The sequence below is a fragment of the Macrosteles quadrilineatus genome, unplaced genomic scaffold, assembly GCF_028750875.1.
Source record: "Macrosteles quadrilineatus isolate MER2022 unplaced genomic scaffold, UCM_ALF_1.0 Scaffold_1__1_contigs__length_201487025, whole genome shotgun sequence".
Lineage (NCBI taxonomy): Eukaryota > Metazoa > Arthropoda > Insecta > Hemiptera > Cicadellidae > Macrosteles > Macrosteles quadrilineatus.
The window spans coordinates 110,681,704-110,701,495 of NW_026542594.1; the positions used below are offsets into that span (position 1 = coordinate 110,681,704).

General features: G+C 37.2%; 1 protein-coding gene across 2 annotated transcripts in view; it reads left to right on the forward strand.

The window, feature by feature from the left end:
• Positions 1–14,165: 14,165 nt before the first annotated feature.
• The window catches only part of LOC128983245 (E3 ubiquitin-protein ligase RNF38), a 186,972-nt gene continuing 181,345 nt past the window's right edge, over positions 14,166–19,792 (forward strand). Inside the window, exons 1-2 of one of the 2 annotated variants that reach the window (XM_054402489.1) lie at positions 14,166–14,337; positions 17,686–17,780. The gene's annotated coding sequence lies outside the window, so the exon portion shown is untranslated. The remainder of the gene's footprint in view (positions 14,338–17,685; positions 17,781–19,792) is intronic. The other variant, XM_054402482.1, reaches the window with a different exon arrangement.

Here is a 19,792-nt window from a genome sequence, read left to right on the forward strand (position 1 = left end):
TTATAATCACGAAATAAATATGTAGGTCTACGCGCAAGCAAATTTATTACATTTTTGGACTGAATACTTTTAAAAATGGAGGGAGTGTGATTTGTATGTTAAATTGAATTAAACATTATAGAACACATTTTGAGAAATATTAGGTTATTAATATACACTTATGATCCAGATAAGATTAATATCATCTGGTAATTTTTCATTATCCATTGTACTGTGGATAATTAAGTTTGTTACGAAATGGATAGATAAACCGTTTAAAAAATACAAATATACGTATTTGTTGAATCTTTACTTTTACTTACTACTCACATAGTACCTACATAGATAAAACATACTCCCTATTTGAAATTATTGTTTTCGTCAAAATTTTCAAGTTTCAGTCATGGCGTAATAATTTTTGTTTTGGGCCCCCAGGGCACAATTTTTATTTCAGCTGCAGTTATTTTAATAACAATAAAATGAGAGCATTCTATTGGCTGAGGGAACACCATTAGCGCAATGAAACGATACGAAGCAATCGGCCTTGGTGGTCCAGTGGTTAGCGTGCTGGGCTATGAATCTTATGGTACCAGGTTCGAAACTCATAGGGGGCACAAACTTTTTGTCTAAGATTTTTGCATTATCAGCAAGTTTGGTTAGTTTTGTTAGGTTATAACAGTTAAATTTTATAATTAAAACATTATAAAATTGAATTTGAGCTATTTATAGTTTTATTTTATGAACAGAACTATTTTTTCGATTAGTAAACCTTCATTAAATTTTTTCATTATCAGCAAGTTTGGTTAGTTTGGTTAGGTTATGACAGTTTAATTTTATAATTAAAAAATATAAAATTTAATTTGAGGCATTTATAGTTTTATCTTATGAACAGAAATAGGTTTTCTATTAGTAAACCTTCATTCAATTTTGTCATTATCAGCAAGTTTGGTTGGTTAAGTTAGGTTATGACAGTTTAATTAAAAAAATAATTATATATTTTTTTTAGTTTTAGGCCTATGATAATTTTTTTAAAATTTCTAATTTTTAAACTCTCATTTTGTCCGTATTAAAAAACTGCAGCTGAAATAAAAATCGTGCGCCCCCAGGGCCCTATTGCATAAAACTACAATTTTACAATTTTACAAGTTTACAGCAGGGGCGGACTGGCCCGCCGGCCCACCGGCCGGTGGGCCGATACGCCTTCTCAACATTCCAATATTTGCGCCCTGGTTAAAGGAAAAATTCATAAAAAATTTTAAAAAATGAGTCGAGATGTGTTTTTAGAAATCAAGAGGAAAAACTTAGAGTAAAAGTTTCAGCAGTGAATAGCAAAACATAAAGTCGGGTGTGAGACCTGAATAGACACTGTCGACAAGCGAGAGCAAAGCAGCTCTTCTCTCTCGTACGTGTAAGCCTACTCCAAGTGGAAGGCACTTACTTTACTCTGTGGTCTGAGCTACTTAAAAACAGCTGTCCTCTTCCTGCGTCATTTTACGCCGAACCCGAAAAAAACTGCACTGCGACCACGAGTACTAGAAAAATGCCGGTATAATTCATAAACATAAACAAATGACGTTTTTGGCCCGAAAATAAACATTATTTAACATTGCTTAAATAATGGAACTGCCAAATCATATGTTCAATGCTCAGTATAGGATTCGGGCCAACAACGTCATTTGTTTATGTTTGTGATCCATACCGGTATTTTTCTAGTATTCGTGACTGCGACTGCATCCGACATCGGTCGGTGTCACGATGTCGTCTGTGGTAAACAACTAGTGAAGATAATTTAATATTATTCATATTTGTTATAATATTTAATTATTGCTCACACTATAACTATTTCAGTTTAAGTCACATTTAATTTTTATCAATGTCAACTCAACTCTCTTGTAAAATGGCGTTTGCCGTGCATGTAATAAATAAATAAAGAGTGTGAGCTGCCAATTAAAATGTGTCTCTCTTTAGTGAGTGTCTGATTTGTGTCTCTTTGTCGAAAGCTTCAATTTATTTTTATATTATTTACCTACACAGGAAACATGAACGAAAGCAGTATTGTAGAATCACTACTTTTACAAAATTTAAATTAGATTTAGTGACAGTGTATTTGTTAACTTAACCATTACACAGTAAAGGTTAAACAGTAAACATTATTTTAATACCGTATGTGGCTACCGCCTATTAATTAATTATTTCAATATGCACTATGGCACTAATTTGGTCAACTTTCCTATTTTACTTACAGATAGCCAGCTCAAAATACCTTCGTAGTTCTCTCTAGGCTATTTCGTTTGTAGAAATAGGTTAGGTAGGCCTACTTTAGGGTTACAGTTTTGACTTAATGTAATGCTAAAAAAGTTTAAGTCAATAAATTGGTTTTGTTCACAGTGAAAGCATATTGTTTGTGTTAAAATAATTTCATAAAAATCTAAAATATATAACTTCTGTTATTTACAGTGCCAAAAAATACAACAGTTGCAAGTTCAGGTTGTAAACAGGAAGCAAATGATTTATATTGTATGCATGCAGCCAAGTCATGCAAGGGAAAATAAAGAAAATACACAAATATAATACGAAAGAACCTAAGAAAATCATTTGTATTTTTATTTTTGTTAGGATATTTACTGTCAGAATAGCCCCAAGTCGTGTGGGTAAATAGTCTAAATTTTGTAAACCAAACATTGACCAATAGTGTCAGTTATCAGATTTCTGATTTTCCACTGTTAATGCCTCTAGATTGCCTAAAAATGCTAGTTTACAGGTATAATTTTTAAACAATTTCCCGGGGGAGGACCCCCGGACCCCCCTCTTTACAGGGGGGTATTCCATACCCCCCAGACCCCCCGGTTGGCGCCTTCGGGCTGGTCAAGGTTTACGCCCTAATAGAGTACCCAGTCCGCCCCTGGTTTACAGGCAAATTTCTGAAGAATTCTTCAGAAATTGTAATTACAGGTGTTGCAAGAACTACAAGTTACAGACTTGTAACAACTACTCAAAACCCCAAATTTACAGGCATTTTTTAACAATTTTACAGGTGTGTAAACTTGTATTTACAATAAAGTTATTACAATTTTACATATACCTGTAAAAATGTAAGAATTTTTTACCTAGCTTCTTTGGCTTGTAAAACTTTGTTGCTATCGTACAAGTTATTCTTTTTTAAGACAAAGATGTGGAATAGTGATGATTCTTCTGATCCACAACGCCGAAGGACCTTCAAACTGGAACTTAACACCTATAATATTTTTATAATGTTATAGTAAGTGAAGATGACATAGTCTAATAAGGAATATAGCATTGATCATCACTAAATTAATTAGTTAACTATTGATTAACATTAATTTAATAGACTATCCACTATCTATAAACACCCCCGCCGCAGCAACCCTGCCGACTAAGCGAATTTCCATTTGTCTGAATTGATTTTCAATTAACCTAAATCTATTTAAATAACATTTAAATAACGAGTACGTAGGTTTACAAGGCAACAAATAGTGTATTTTTCAGTAAAATAATAATAGCTTAGTATAAAATAAATAAATTTGCCAAGTTTGATCAAAATATATCAATAACCAAGCAAACTACAACATTTTACAATATTCTCCATAAGAATAACATGGGAGTTCGAAAAATTTACAGTTTTTTTTATTTTCTCCGTTACCAATAACTGTACAAAAATACTTTGATTTACTAAACTATTTGTTTTTTAATCTCTTTAAAAAGGTCTGAAGAGAAATTGGGAAATTTTGTGTTTTGAGGGTCAATAATTAGAAAACAATTTTTTACCCCATAAAACCCCGTTCCCTTGGTCCGATCATGCTGGTTCGCGAACTCGTACGGATAAACGTAGGTTACACGTTTGTACCAAATTTCATCAAAATCAAATCATTTTTGCTCAAGTTATCGCGCTAACGGACACACACACACACACACACACACACACACACACAAATATATACATATATGAATTTGGTCGGATGGTGTTTTTGGCATCAAATCGAAAAAGTAAATCGTTCCCGGGTCTAGGTCTTACCATAAGACCTGCGGTAATAGCTTATTCCCTATATGGGAAATTCGAAGACGTATGTGTAATTTTATTGTAAAATTATAATCAGCTGTTAACATTTTTTGTACTTGTTCTTACAAGTATACAAATTATTCTAGCAACACCTGTAACTGATAAATTGTAATTACAGGGACCTGTAAACTGTAAATATGTAAACTTGTACTTGTAGTTTTATGCAATAGGCCCCTGGACCCCTGGAAGTGGTTTTCGAAGTGATGACTGTGTGTGTGTCATAACAATTTCGGACTAGGCAAACCTTTTTCATAACAATTCATATTTGCCTAATCCGAAGATGACCCGAAATACTGTCGAAATGACGGCTCACTATATGAAATGAAGTACTAAATACGATTTAAATTGGCAATTTGTAACACACAGGCCACGAACTATTTATACATTAACAACGTAAAGCGTAAACAATTCACGATAGTTTGCTGTTTGCTCAACACATGTTTTACTCAAATGCGTTATCATTTTCTTAGCGTATACCACAAATACTAGGTTTTTTCTAGTATTCGTGGCATATAGTAACATTTTGGAATCCAGACAGAAAAAGCAAAACTTATACGGTAAGACATAAATTAAATTGAATATGACTGTAAGTTGCAACACCAACTATGACTTATTTGTAAAAATAGTAATGTGTTGGTACGTAAAAATTATTCTCGCTGCTACCACCGGTTCTAAGGAAAATAACCAGTACCAATAACCATCGTTAACAATTGAGAACTACAATAAAGACCAATTAAATGCGCTAATCAACTCCTGAGGTTATTAATCTCCCTTGGTTTTGGAATTACTCACAAAAAAGTCATCAGAATGTCGGAAATCAAAGTTATTTCCTATTAATTGCATTATTTGTAAACAACTCTTAATGTAAACATATCGGTGACAGTTTGAAATACCCCCGCCGCAGCAAATCTGCAGACTTAGCGAATTTCCATTTGCCTGTCTGGATTTACACTAAACTTTATCCTTAAAAATATCACATTTAATCCCTATTTTTAATAGAATAAGTTTAACGAGTACTTATCTGTGCTGCAGCAGGGAGTACAAGAAATTGTTTATTTGTTGTAATATGTTAATACTGTAGTTTAGTAAAAAAATGTATTTTCCAAATTTGATCAAAATATGTTCATAAACAAGCAAACTACAACGGTTGACTTATTCCCCATAAGAATAACATGGGAATTTTAAAATTACAATTTTTTGGAATTTCAAGTGGACGTCAAGTTGGAATCAAGTGTAACGTGCTGTGAAAGGAGGTAAGAAGGGCATGCTGAAATAAGAAGTCTTATTATTCCAGTAAAAATCCAATATAATGAAGCAAAATCTTAAAACTAACAAATGTTCAGTATGTTAAACCTTAGAAAATAAACCAAAACTATCTACTTCACATAAACTAAAATAAACTTTACAACCATTACTAACCCCCCTCCCCTTTTTATTTTACCCTCCCCTTTCTTTGATCGATCAAACCTTACATAAAAATTCCCCTAAAACTTCTTGTCCTCTCCAAAGTCCATACTTTTCTACTTTACAACTCATATATATAGGCCTAATCATAAAATTTGAAAATATTGATGTGTAACATGGTGAAGGGTACTCATCACTTCACGAACGCTGTCTTCAATCTTTGGTGGAGCTTCAGTGAGATGATCTGAGCCGGAGACAGTCTACTGGTGGGAAGACTTCCATGGTTTGCAAACAGATTGTCCACAGACGGTTGTCAGGCCTCCGAGAAGGTGATACTGGTCCCGACTCCTCCAGACAACAGATAGGCGATGGTGTACTCTCCGACGATGTTCAACTCTGGGACTTGAACCCTAGGACATGTTCCAAATTCGTACTATGGATCCCTTCTTTAATATCTTTATTTTAGTCTACTCACACATCTATCCAGCAAAGTCAATTTCCCCAAATTGTTCCTAAAGCCTAGTTTCTCCACAGTAAATTTAAACACAGAATACCAATAATTCTCATTCTGTTCTCATTGATAAACATTTGAAATAACCCCCTAAATAAAATCATTCGTAAGTACAAAATATAAAATATTTAAACATATTACCTCTTACTGAATTTACATAATAATAAAATTGACCACAAAGTAATTTTAAATCAGCTGTCTCAAACATGTGTTTAATACATCTTTATTCTTTAACGAATTACTAAATTTGTATACTGTGACATTTTAATAAAACACAAATAACCTCAATTAAACATATCCTTCTTCCATGTTGAAATAAATAACTGTTTAGACAAATCCTTAATAACTACCCCAAATTAAAACAATATTAAAATCCTGTCGGTTCAACTAGAACATGACTCTGAAACCAACCTAATTTTACCTTAAAAAAACAAATTTAATCGAAATATTCTCTCTGAACAGTTATTGATAGTTACAAAACTCATTTAGATTGACACAATGATATTTAAATTTAATCCCTTTTAAGATACAAAGCTAAAACAATTTTTTAACACTCGTTGAAACCTGAGCCAAAAACACGTGGTGTTCAATCTTCATGTCTATAAAAAATTAAGTAAAAATTATTAACTGGTTTACCAAAAAGCTTAGCTATATATTTACAAATTGAAGTTGTACTGATTTTTCCTGGAATAACCTTAAAACATAAATTGGTTAATTATTTGCATTACATACCTCCAAATCGAGGGAACAAGTTGACTGTCGGCCACAACTACGCAAAATGAGATTGAAACAACGTGGTTCTCTTCCAAACTATGAATCATCGCTACCCTAAGCATAGTCTCGAACACTTGCCACCAGACTGCGCGCTTGCAGTTATCAATGCTGGTATCGACTTGAACTAAGAAAACCGGTTTCTTCTAGTTTTCCAGGATTTGTATTAACATTCAATTCTATTTCCTTATAACATATGAAAATAAAATATAATTTCTGTCACAATCGTGACACACATACACACGGACGGGACGAAAACATTACGAAAAACGAATAATACTTTAAATAGGCCTATTAAATACACGGGCAGGACGCACGCACACCGTTGTCAAGGTCAGGATGCAGACTGGACTAGTTGTGTCGGTGTTGTCTTATCAGCTGATGTGGACTGCTGACCAATGGGCGTCGAACTCTGCCTTTGTTTTAATATGCTATTGAAAATGTGATGGGATTTGAATTTAAGTTTTTCGTTCAGAATTACGCTCTCAAAATTGTTGTTCTCATTAACCTGTGCCTTATAAATTTCGAATTCTTGGAGAGTGTTAAGTCTGCTTCCCTTTTGGCAAACATGTAGGATTTCAAGGCCTTTACTAATATCGTTCATATCATGGTTTTTATCGACCAAATGCTGAGCAAACGATGATTTTTGTTTTGTATTACGAGGATCTGGTCTATGCTCCTTGTATCTAGTATTGAAATCTCTACCTGTCTGCCCAGTATACGTGCTAGGACAACTGGCACAAGTTAATTTATATACCCCACATTTGTCAAATTTATCACCACATCTGGTTGAATTGTTTAAAATATTTACGGAACGATTAGTTGTTCTGAAGGATAGATTTATACCATGTTTTTTCAATTGTTTGGATAGGCCGTTATGCAGAATGTTACTGTATTCAACGCAAACATATTTCTCATTGTCCTTTCTTGTGAACTCAGATTTACTGGCTTTTGATATTGATAGTGACTCCTCCTGCTTCGTCCTTAAACTTTCCCAGGACTCTTGCGTTGCTTCCGTCATAGCAGATGTGATTGTTGGGGTAGTTGCTAGTGTCAAAGTCATCGAGGTGTTGTATCATGTCGCGGTAGACGTTTCTGGTACGGATAGCATAAATAATCCCATCAGTGTCAATATACGTCATTCGTATTCTATTCAATCCGTATCGTTCTACCATATCGTAGTGAAAACCGTACATCCATCTTTTACTATGGTCCAGAATAGACATTCCTGCATATACTGGCTTATTTAGTACAATTCGCACTTTTCCCATTTGCAGCAGGGCTAGGCTCTCGTTATACCAAACTCTGTCATTGAAATTTGCCTTGGCCACATACTTTGTGTAAATTTTGTGGGAGGCTACCAGTTTGAGATTTTGATGTTTCCTCACATTCTGGAGACTCATGCCGTAGACAGCGTTTACCATCAGCTTAAACATCTCAACTTCAAATTTATTGCTGGCACGCTGTCTGAGTTCAGTATTCAGTGTCACGTACGGTTTTAACCACGGCGACTGTTTGAATCGGAGTGCTCTGTGGGTATGACAAAGACGTAGTCCATTTTCCATAGCTTGTTGGAGGTAACGATAATGAATCACATATTCTTCCTTATCCGTTAGTGTGGCCATAAGTTTATTGGATCTTCCCGCACCGCTGTTGGTGATGTCATCCGATGAATATGGTAATTGATAAATTGGTGCCTTTCGCACCTCGGGACAGAATGGTAAGTCACGGTGCTTATCATGAATGGCATGATCCCTCGGGTCCACTTCCAGCACATAACCATACTCACCATCCGATGGAATTTCTGCAATGTTCAAGTCATCGCATTCCGCACGTGATAGCCACTCAAACTGGGCGTAAGGTAATGGCTGAGACATTGCCCATCCATACAAGTTATTGGCGTCATAGTACATTAAAAATGTATCATCATCATTCTCTTCATTATCTACTTCGCTTGTTGATGCACACTGACCGTTTCGATCACCTATTTTATTTTCCATTCTGGTAAACTTATTGTTTGCGGTGACGTGTCTAGTGACGCATTGGGTTAGTCCACCTCAAATACCCTTTTCAAAAAATAAATACTGATCTACATCTTGAAGAGTATCAAGTATCACGCCGGTCTTAAATAACATGACGTCCCACGCATATGAAGGTAATGTTAAATAATGTGCTGGGTCCAAGCCGTAGTGTGTTAAACACATCTCCCTGAACCCCTCAAACACATCTGCCAACAGTAGTACGTCTTTTTGTAGGTAGATGTCAGCATATTGTCCGAGTGTTGTGCAGTTGAACTTGGCCCAGACACGCTGAGCGTGCGCATAATCATCATCTGTCACATTATTTCCAAAAACCTGTTTTGGCGGTAGGACCTCTTCGTTCAGTACATCCTGTGATGAAATGTGCTCATAAGGGAAAATGCCTTTCCTACGTAGCATGTCAAACTCTTCTTGATCCGGGTAGCGAGCTCTTGTTATGCTCATTTTATCAGCTGGAAGAATTGATGCCAATATTGCTAATGATTTTGACATCAGTCGGTATGAATCGACAAACTGCAGTTTGATGCTTTTCCTCCGACCTGCTCCCGGATGTTTGAATCGCTTCGAAAAGGTAATGTATTTTTCCTCGGTGTTGGCGAGCACATCAATATCACCTTTATCCACTGCGAGCTCTCTGACAATGAAGTGTGCATCATAGTTGGATAGGTTATGCAGGTACATGTTCACTTGTTCTTGTTCCTTGTATCGGAGGTTACAAAACCGATGTGCCGCTCCTCGGAACCTGTACGGTGGTGAATGTTGATGATCCCTCATCTTATTGTCTTCATCAGCAGGGCCAAACTCTTTTTTGCAGATATGACATACTGTGGACTGCTGATATATCACCTGCTCTTGTGGTGTTAACTGTGGGGGATCATTTGGTATCCTATGTCCATAGAGGATGTCACCAATCTTCCGCACGTCATCCCGTACAGAGTTGATGAAGTGATTAGCGGCATCTTCACCTCGGTACAGTCGCAGCTTGGAGAAAGTAGTGCAGGCTGGGTCGTCATCATCTGCGTCACCATCGTTGACATCCCTCTGATCGTCATGAATGTAATAAGCATATGCGTACGGTGTATGGATATTCCTGACATTATTAGGCGCATTTGCATTTTGCTGACCCCCTCCTACTATTCTATTACCTGCTGGGTCCCAAGCAGGCGGTGCTATAGTCGGTGTAGGTTCGATAGGTTGGTCAGCTTCGTGTGGTACAAGTGCACACTCAAAGTCTGCGTATATCGTAAAACGACTACGCTGAGTTCGCTCATAGTTTTTAAATTTAATTTCCTTTTCTTCTGCAAGGTCAGTTCTCAGTGGTGTGTGTTTTGAGCAGTAGCGTTTATGTTCTTCTAATCGCTCCGCCCCTCTGAGCCCTAATTTAGTCGGTTGGTTGTCAAAATATGCAAAGCAGCGTTTACATATAAAAATCCTATGCTCACGACGAGTCAACTGATTAGTTACCAACCGCTCAAAATCCTTAATAAATGCAAAATGCGTTGTGCTTTGATTTGTCAGAAATAGTCAAATCAAATCAAATCAAATCATTTATTCAGCCAGAATTAACAATATACAATTTGTATTGGCTAAGTCAAAATCAAACAAAAGCTGGATTCATATACTCAAGAACTATTTACAAATCTAGGATGTACTGAACGACGAGGTCCTACCGCCAAAACAGGTTTTTGGAAATAATGTGACAGATGATGATTATGCGCACGCTCAGCGTGTCTGGGCCAAGTTCAACTGCACAACACTCGGACAATATGCTGACATCTAGGGTTCAAGTCCCAGAGTTGAACATCGTCGGAGAGTACACCATCGCCTATCTGTTGTCTGGAGGAGTCGGGACCAGTATCACCTTCTCGGAGGCCTGACAACCGTCTGTGGACAATCTGTTTGCAAACCATGGAAGTCTTCCCACCAGTAGACTGTCTCCGGCTTAGATCATCTCACTGAAGCTCCACCAAAGATTGAAGACAGCGTTCGTGAAGTGATGAGTACCCTTCACCATGTTACACATCAATATTTTCAAATTTTATGATTAGGCCTATATATATGAGTTGTAAAGTAGAAAAGTATGGACTTTGGAGAGGACAAGAAGTTTTAGGGGAATTTTTATGTAAGGTTTGATCGATCAAAGAAAGGGGAGGGTAAAATAAAAAGGGGAGGGGGGTTAGTAATGGTTGTAAAGTTTATTTTAGTTTATGTGAAGTAGATAGTTTTTGTTTATTTTCTAAGGTTTAACATACTGAACATTTGTTAGTTTTAAGATTTTGCTTCATTATATTGGATTTTTACTGGAATAATAAGACTTCTTATTTCAGCATGCCCTTCTTGCCTCCTTTCACAGCACGTTACACTTGATTTTAAATTTAAGACACTTAGGCGGGTCATGTGTTTGTGTATGTACTTTTAGTAGAATACAATGACAAGGATTTCACCATCCAACTGCGATGTTTTGACAATGGCCGATACAAGCCGAAACATGTAAACAACCTTCAATTAAAATGAGCTGTTTGTCGGATTTATAAGGTATGTAACCTATATATTATATTGAATACAACAGCTCAGGAGCTAGAATGGAAATGAATTTTGATTAAATTTAGATATTTGCATTCCTAAAATTCTATGGGAATGGAGGAAAACAGGTTTGCGACGTAGGAAGTGGTGAAAAATAGTCAAGGCGAGATGTCCGGAGTGTGGAAACGGTTTATGACTATTAGATTAAGGTATCTACAATCATAAAATGCTATGGGACATGAGGAAAACAGGTCCGCGATGTACGAAGTGGTGAAGGAAGTAGTCAAGGCGAGCTGTCCGGATTGTGGGATCTGTTTATGACCAATAGATAAAGGTATTTGCATCCCAATAATGCTAAGGGAAGGGAGGTAAACATGTCCGTCACGCAGGAAGAGATGAAGGAAGTAGTAAAGGCGAGTTTTTCGGAGTGTGGGAACTGTTTATGACGATTAGATTAAGGTATCTTGGTATCTACAATCTTAAAATTCAATGGGAAGAGAAGGAAACAGGTCTGCGACGTAAGAAGAGGTGAAGGAAGTAGGTACAGTAAGGTGAGCAGTGTGGAGTTTGGGAACTGGAAACCGTTTGTAGCAGTTAGATTAATGTATCTGCAATGCTGAAATGCTATGAGAAGGGATGGAAGCATGTCAACGACATATAAAATGGTGAAAGAAGTAGTAAAGGCTAGCAGTGCGGAGTGTGGCAATGTTTGTGGCAATTACTAAAAGGCTATGGAAAGTGATGAAAACAATTCCACGATGTAGGAAGTGGCTTAGGAAGTAGTAAAGTATGAACATATTGTGAGAACCGTCTGTGGCAGTTAGATTAATGTATCTTCAATCCTAAAATGCTATGAGAAGGGAAGGAATCAAGCCCCACGACGTAGGAAGTGGTGAAGGAAGTACAGTAGTAAAGGCTGGCAGTACAGAGTGAGGGAACCGTTTGGGCAGTTAGAAAAATGTATCTAATACTTAAATGCTATGAGAAGGGAAGGAAACAGGTCTATGACGTAGGAAATGGTGAAGGAAGTAGTAAGGCTTGCAGTGCAGAGTGTAGGAACTGTCTTTGGCAATTAAATTAATGTATCTGCAATCCAAAAATGCTATGGGAAGAGAGGGAAACAGCTCCACGACGTAGGGGGTGGTGAAGGAAGTAGTAAAGGTGGGCAGTGTTGAGTGTGGGAATGGATTAATGTATCTGCAATGCTGAAATGCTATGGGAAGAGACTGTAGACTGTAGGTTAAAATGATTTTGAAGCACGAATCGTTACATATTTTGATACGTATTCAATAGTTTACAATAGAAATTTACAACTCAGTTGACAACAGCTGAGTTTTACTCCATAGAGGCTAAAAACGAATTTTATCCCCTAAAGAGTAAAAATGCCACTTTAGACCAGCGAACACAGAATAAAAATAGCTTTAGACCCGCAACTAACACATGCACCAATGACGACTGTTTTTACTGCAGTATGACAAAAACAATATAATATGAACCCTTGATGACTTCGCTAAATTTTGTGGATGCATCTGCGAACGCCACCTAGTATATAATCACGGCCGCCTTTAACTACAGGCCGCGGCCTGGTAGAATTGGCAACATCGCAAGTGGTGTTGTTCGGTGACAGACGTCCCATAAGATAACATGGCAGACAGGTGACATCAGCTCATTAATTCACACTTTATTGATTTAATTTTTAATTTATGAACATAAGTTTATTAAAATATTGAAAATAAAACATACAGAATTGAAAACTGAAACAATATGAATTAAAATCTATATCTGTACATTTTTAAGCGGAGTCAATATTGTCATAGTCCAGTAACCAATCTTTCGTAAATACACAAATACCATTAGTTGCTTCCAAACAAAAACAGCTGTTACAACACCACTTGCGACGTTGCCAGTTCGAAGGCCGCGGCCTGGAGTTAAAGGCGGCCGTGATGATATAATTAGTGATGTGACGAGTCGGGTACTTTCCTGACTCGAGTGACTCGACTCGCCAACTGCCGTGAACTCGAGTTACGAGTCGAGTCAGACTCAACTCGAGACGTTCCGAGTTCGTGTGAGTTCGGCATTCTCCGTACGAGTTCGTTAGTTTTGCGAGTCGGCCGACTCGGTACCGGCCAATAGCGTGTCAGCTTTACGAGTCAACTCGACTCGACTTGAGACGTTCCGAGTTCGTGTGAGTTCGGCATTCTCCGTACGAGTTCGTTAGTTTTGCGAGTCGGCCGACTCGGTACCGGGAAATAGCGTTGAATCTATGCGAGTTGACTCGTAAAGCTGTGACGCTATTGGCCGAAAGCGAGTGCGAGTAAACTCGAGTCAACTCGTTACGTCCCGAGTTCGTTAAGGTTCGGCTTTCTCCGTATGAGTTCGGTTTCTTGACTCGGCTTTTGCGAGTCGGACTCGTAACGTTACGAGTTCGTGTAGATTCGGCAATCTCCGTACGAGTTCGTAAAAGAACTCGAGTTGGAATTGAGTTGACTCGAGTTGACTCGACTCGGGTCTTGACTCGACTCGGGTCTTGACTCGAGTCAACTCGACTCGCCAACTCAACTCGTCACATCACTAGATATAATACAACTATTTTAGAGATCTATCGGAGCTATACTCATGCCCTCCTTCCTTAAGTCTCCCTTCTCCTTCGATTTGGATTGGTTTGGTTTTGTGCCGTTCTTGTTCTTGTTTGCTTCGAGTTCGGTTTGGTCTTGGTGTTGGTTTGTTGAAGTGAAAGGTGGCGGTGGCGGTTCTGATTCTGACTCTGTTCTGGTCTGGCCTCTGGCTCTGGGACAGTCTCAGACCGCTCAGAAGCAGACCAGACCCAGTCAGGCTTGTGTTTTAGGCGTGTGTTGAAAAATCTAAAATCTTGTTGTTCTAATGTTCTGTTCAAGAAAAATGATAGGTGGTAGGGCCTAGGCCTAGATAAGTGTCCGTACGAAGATTTTATCAAGTTGGTCTATAAAAAGTCAACACTCAACAGGGCTTACCCTGAACGGCAATTACATTTTCACATAATTGCATTTACTAAGGTAGGCCTAAGTTAGCCATAACATAACTTAGTTATGTAGGCCTATTTATAAATCTTATCAAGGTTTTTAAGTGGCTTAGGCTGAGACACAATAAGGGTATAGCCTACACTAATTTCAACCTTGGAATATTAACTTAAATGTCTAAAGGTTTCATTGTGTGAAATCCAATAAAATAATTTAGGCAGCAAGTTTATTGTATACAAAATTTATTAAGGAATAGCCTATTGGGCCTAAGTTAATAGGCCTATGACGTTTAATATAGGTAGTGATGGGCGATACGGACGCGTATCGCGATACAGCGATACGATACGTATCGGAAAAAAATATCGTATCGCCGTATTGAATCGGGCGTCTGTATCGCGATACGCGAATCGTAGGTAAGTTATTGTCAAAAATATCGAAAAACGATACGTAGGCTATTGTATCGTTTCCCCCCTCCCCTACCTAACCTAGAAACGGCAAATTTATTTAAGTACCTGGGGACCGAGCTTTGCTAGAAGAAAATCATTAGTTTACTCTGAAAACAGTCTAAGTAAATATTGCAGATACATTAATCCATTCCCACACTGCTCGCCTTTACTACTTCCTTCACAACTCCCTACGTCTTGGACCTGTTTCCCTTTCCTTCCCATAGCATTTTAGGTAATGTAATGTAATTGCCACAGACAGTTGACAGTTCCCACACTCTGCACTGCACTGCTAGTGTTAGGCTAGATAGAACCATAGATAAAACGGTTAGTCTATGATAACGCTAGTGGAAATGGACTGGACTGGGATGGGACTGGTACATTATCATCAAGTAAAAACCAAAAATATAGACGCTAGATAGAACGCTAGTGAAAATGGACTGGAGGAGACTGGACTGGGATGGGACTGGTACATTATCAAGTAAAAACCAAAAATATAGACGTCACAAACTCCTATTTCAAACTACACATCCACAGAGTACAGATTTTGCAGTTTGCTCGGCCTGCGCAAAAAAAGCTTAAAAATATCGTTTTGACATGAATCGTATCGCTCTATGTGCCGATATAAATACAAATATCGTTTTAGGCGATACGATACGTATAGTTTTCTTAAATATCGTATCGTCCCTCGCGTATCGCGATATTCCGATACTATACGATACGTATCGCACATCACTATTTTAATACTTGGCACTCTCTTTTCAGCCTAACTTAAGTTTAGGTCTATCAGACTTTTTATCCTAGCCTAGGCTGTAATTTGTTGGAATTTCCAGCCTACCTAAATTTTGGGTTGTATGTGGGTAAGTTACACTTCCGCAGAGAACCTACAAGGTACCATTGCGACGAACGTGACCATGGGAACCTATATATAGATTTATATATCACCAGAAACTAGATTTTTAGCTGAAAATAACGGTGCAAAAATTTTTCTGCACTCACAAATATTAACGGAGTCATGGCTGCCTTAAGTTTTATTTACCTTTGTAAGTCTATTGACATGTCTATTTTAATTGACGATAAGCTAACTTATTTCGGGTACACTTCCATATCTGTTGGCACAAACAACCGAATGAAAATATTGATCGATATATTGATTATTCGATATATCGTTTGGTTAGTTAGGTACTGTCCGCGAGAGTAAAGAAGTCCCCTGAGCTCCGGCCTATTCGTAGTTTGAAGGCGTTACGCTTCAACATTTTGCGTGACAATTAGAGCCGTCTTCACTCTGCTCTGTTAGTTGTTAGGCTGTCCTAAGTATCATAATAGGCTACTACCGGTACATAATATAAATACCTACAAGAGTACAGCAGTTTTAATAGCATTCATAAATAAACAACTTATTATTAAAGTTCTTAATCCTATTACCATAAACCTAAGCAAACAATCAAGAAAACAATTTTCAATATAGTATTTTACTTACAAATGCTGATATTGTAAGAGTTTAAATGTAAAACCATTTAATTTTTACAGTGATCTTTGTCAAGAGCTTACCACGAATTTTAAAATATATTTAAGTATTGTATACACATTATTTAAAAACATTAAGTTTTATTCGTGATTAGTTCTTTCAAAATGTAAAATATTAAATAAAATAAGTAATTAATTAAAGAGTCCAGATAGAAAATTTCCCTTTTTTGTTCCCCTAGCTTTATTATCTCTCGCAAATACTTTAACGTCCAATTAAAAATGTCAGGCATTTCAAACAAACATTTTCTTTTGGAACTACATTTCTTATTTCTTACACTTGAACCACATATCTTTTAAGAGACGCTGAAGTGCCCATTCGCTCCATTTAAAATTTATTCTTTCTCTCAAAACAGGTAATAGGTAGTCTTTAACATGTAGGGACAATTTTTTTGTTCGTGTAAAAATCGCGTATTACATCTACGATTACACGCCTATCAAAGCTATTTGTTATTTATGGTGGTCAGACTTCTTGCGTTTTTTCCCCAGTGTACAGAGTTTTACATCCGGAGTTTGTTTGCCGGCTTTTCTAATTCGTTTAAATAGCTTGCGGCACGTTATGTTACCTTTTCTATCGGCACTAATAACTTTTTGTCTTTACATTCGTTGTCACAACACTCGATCACCCGTCTAATTAAATCCCTCTCTCCACTATGTATAGTAGCACCACGTTTTCTTAAATCAATAGCTACAAGGACCGTCCAAAACAAAACAGAACTCACGACGCAAACACACGAGACTACACTGAATCAAATGATGACGTGACCACATGATGATAATTAACTTACCAAAACAAAGATATGAGTAATTATGTTTACAACAGTTGTTTACAGACAGACATTGAGGCGGATGGGCGAGACGCTCAGATGCTTAGCGCCTGCCAATAGTGCGCGATACCCTCCGAACATAGCTGCGTATAGCTCTGCCTCAAGGGACTTTAGCGGACAGTAAGGTTAACCTAACCTAACTAACCAAACGATATATCAAATTAAACAATCGAAGGGTACAGTTTCTTAACTGGGCTATGCTAATATCGATTGGAACTATCGAATTGAAAATATTAATTAATAATTAATATTTTTCAATATATCTATTATAAAATTTAACTATCATAACCTAACCTAACCAACCAAACTTGCTGATGGTGAAAAAATCGCATGAAGGTTTACTAATCGAATCGATAGTTTCAATCGATATTAGCATAGCCCAGTTAAGAAACTGTACCCCAATCGAATAATCAATAATTACTCATTCGGTTGTTTGTGCCAACAGATATGGAAGTGCACCCCTTATTTCCTCACCAGAAACGGGATATAACTGTCAAATTTATGTAAATTGTAAGTGATTTTAAGTAAATATTAGACTCACACTAACAATTAATAAGTTAGGTTAATTAACGCAAACTTATTAATTTCAGCACAATGATCGTTCGGGAAACAAGATAGCTAACTTAAGTTAAACTTAAGCTGAACGCAGCTGGCGGCATGATAAATTTGACAAAATCCAGTTCCAGTAAGTTAATCCAATTCACTCCACAAAATAGGGCAACATTGTTACTTTAACCATTTACCTAGCTTTTATGTGTCACTTTTAAATCCTCATAGAACAATAAGGATTTTTACGTAAGCATAAGTTACTTCTTAAGCCTAATAACTACCTACTAAGTTATTAAACATACTTACACTAACCAACAAAGGTAGACCTCTCATTCCGTTCTAAAATCTGAAGTTTTTTCCATGTCTAACTTAGTTCATGTTGGTGACACTTGAGCGCTAGTTTAATAAAACTTTGTTAGGCTAAATATGGTTATATAACCAGGGGATGAGGGATTGTGTTATTGACTTAAATAAAAAGAAACAAAAATATAGTAAAAACATGCCCCTAAGTTAACAGCCCCGAACGTACTAAAATATTAAAGTTGCCTTCAGCCAGCTGATCCATAAAAATGACAAATGAATAAAGCTAGGCTAATTTTACGCAGGTTAAAAAATATGTACAATAATTATTAGTTACCTTATTGTTGAGGTGGATACAGCTTTGCTGCGGCGATCCAGAAGTGGTGGATTCTAACGTTTAAATTTGGGTATGTAGCCTTAAACAAATACTCTGCTAAACACCCCACAAAATGCACTCTCCGCCTTCCGTACCTTGGAATTCTGTCCTTCACACTCCTCCACGTTCTCTCAATAGTGTTGGTGTGGGCTTGATTGTGACTGTTGACAAACTCAATTGAATGGTTTACTGTTTCGTGAATATAGCCTTCGTGTTGCAAGCAATTATAAGAACGCCAACAGTCACTAATGATCTTTGTCACCGGTAATATGTGTTGTTTTATTACAGCCAACAGGGTGTCCCTCTCCCTGCTTTCAACTGGTACCAAAAATGTTTCTTTCGTTTCACGATCAATTCCACCAAACACCCACTGTCCCTCTACAAAACGCCCTCTATTATATTATCTCCTTCCGTACTTAGCCTCGTCAATCTCCACTATATGTCCAACACCACCAATTCGAATGTCTCGGTTCGCGACGTGGTTCATCGAAAACCTCCCTACAAAAAGAATACCAGTCTACTACTGTGTTTGAAGCTTCTAAGCCATAGTTTTGTTGAATAAAGTCTTGCGGCGGCAGGGGTTTGCAAAGCACGAGCTACAGAGTAAAATATGTCTGTTAAAGAAAGTATTGAATTTTCAAAAAACTTGCCTTTTTCCCCACTGGCGGTGAATCGACACTTAACCTTTTTTGCCCTTGCTCGTGGCTCATACCATTACCCGCACCTAAATATGAAATCTCCAAACTGGTCAATTAGCCTACAAGTTCATTGTTACACAAACGCTTACCACAACGTCTTGTACGTTGTGATAACTTGTGTTTGCAGCATTTTTGGAATCGTTATTTCGTTATGTTTAACACACTATTTTAATGGCACAACAACTGACTGTGTGTAATATAAATTATCAACTCGGTTCACTATATAACCTACACTGTACCTACCTAATCTTACATAACGTCAAAACACTTAATACAGCCACGAATCCGCATAAACCCGACTTGCCTTCCGCACATGTCTAAATAAAATAATTCTGAAATAAGTTATTCAGTGCCGTGTTGTTTCTTAGATGTTTGTAGCACATGTAGGTACTTTGAATGTCTTTGAAGGACTTATTTTTATTCTCTTCTCTTAAATTTCGTATTTTCATATCAGGTACAGTACAGTTCTATAAGTAACAGTTAGTCCGTAATTCCGTAATGCGGTAAGCAGTAGCAGACTAGAATAGAAGGTGGATAAAGGAAATCAAAACAACAAATTATCCTAAGTTACCTTAGTTAATATTCGTGGCCTCGGAGACATTTTTGCACTGTTATTTCCAGGTAAAAAGTGAGTCTTACTTTAATTACTTATAATTAACGTAATATATCAAGTACCTGGAGCGAAAATTTCGTAGGCTTACAAATAGGTCAGGTCAATAAAACAAAGTAGGCTAAATATAAAACTTAAAACAGCCGTAACTCCATTAATATTTG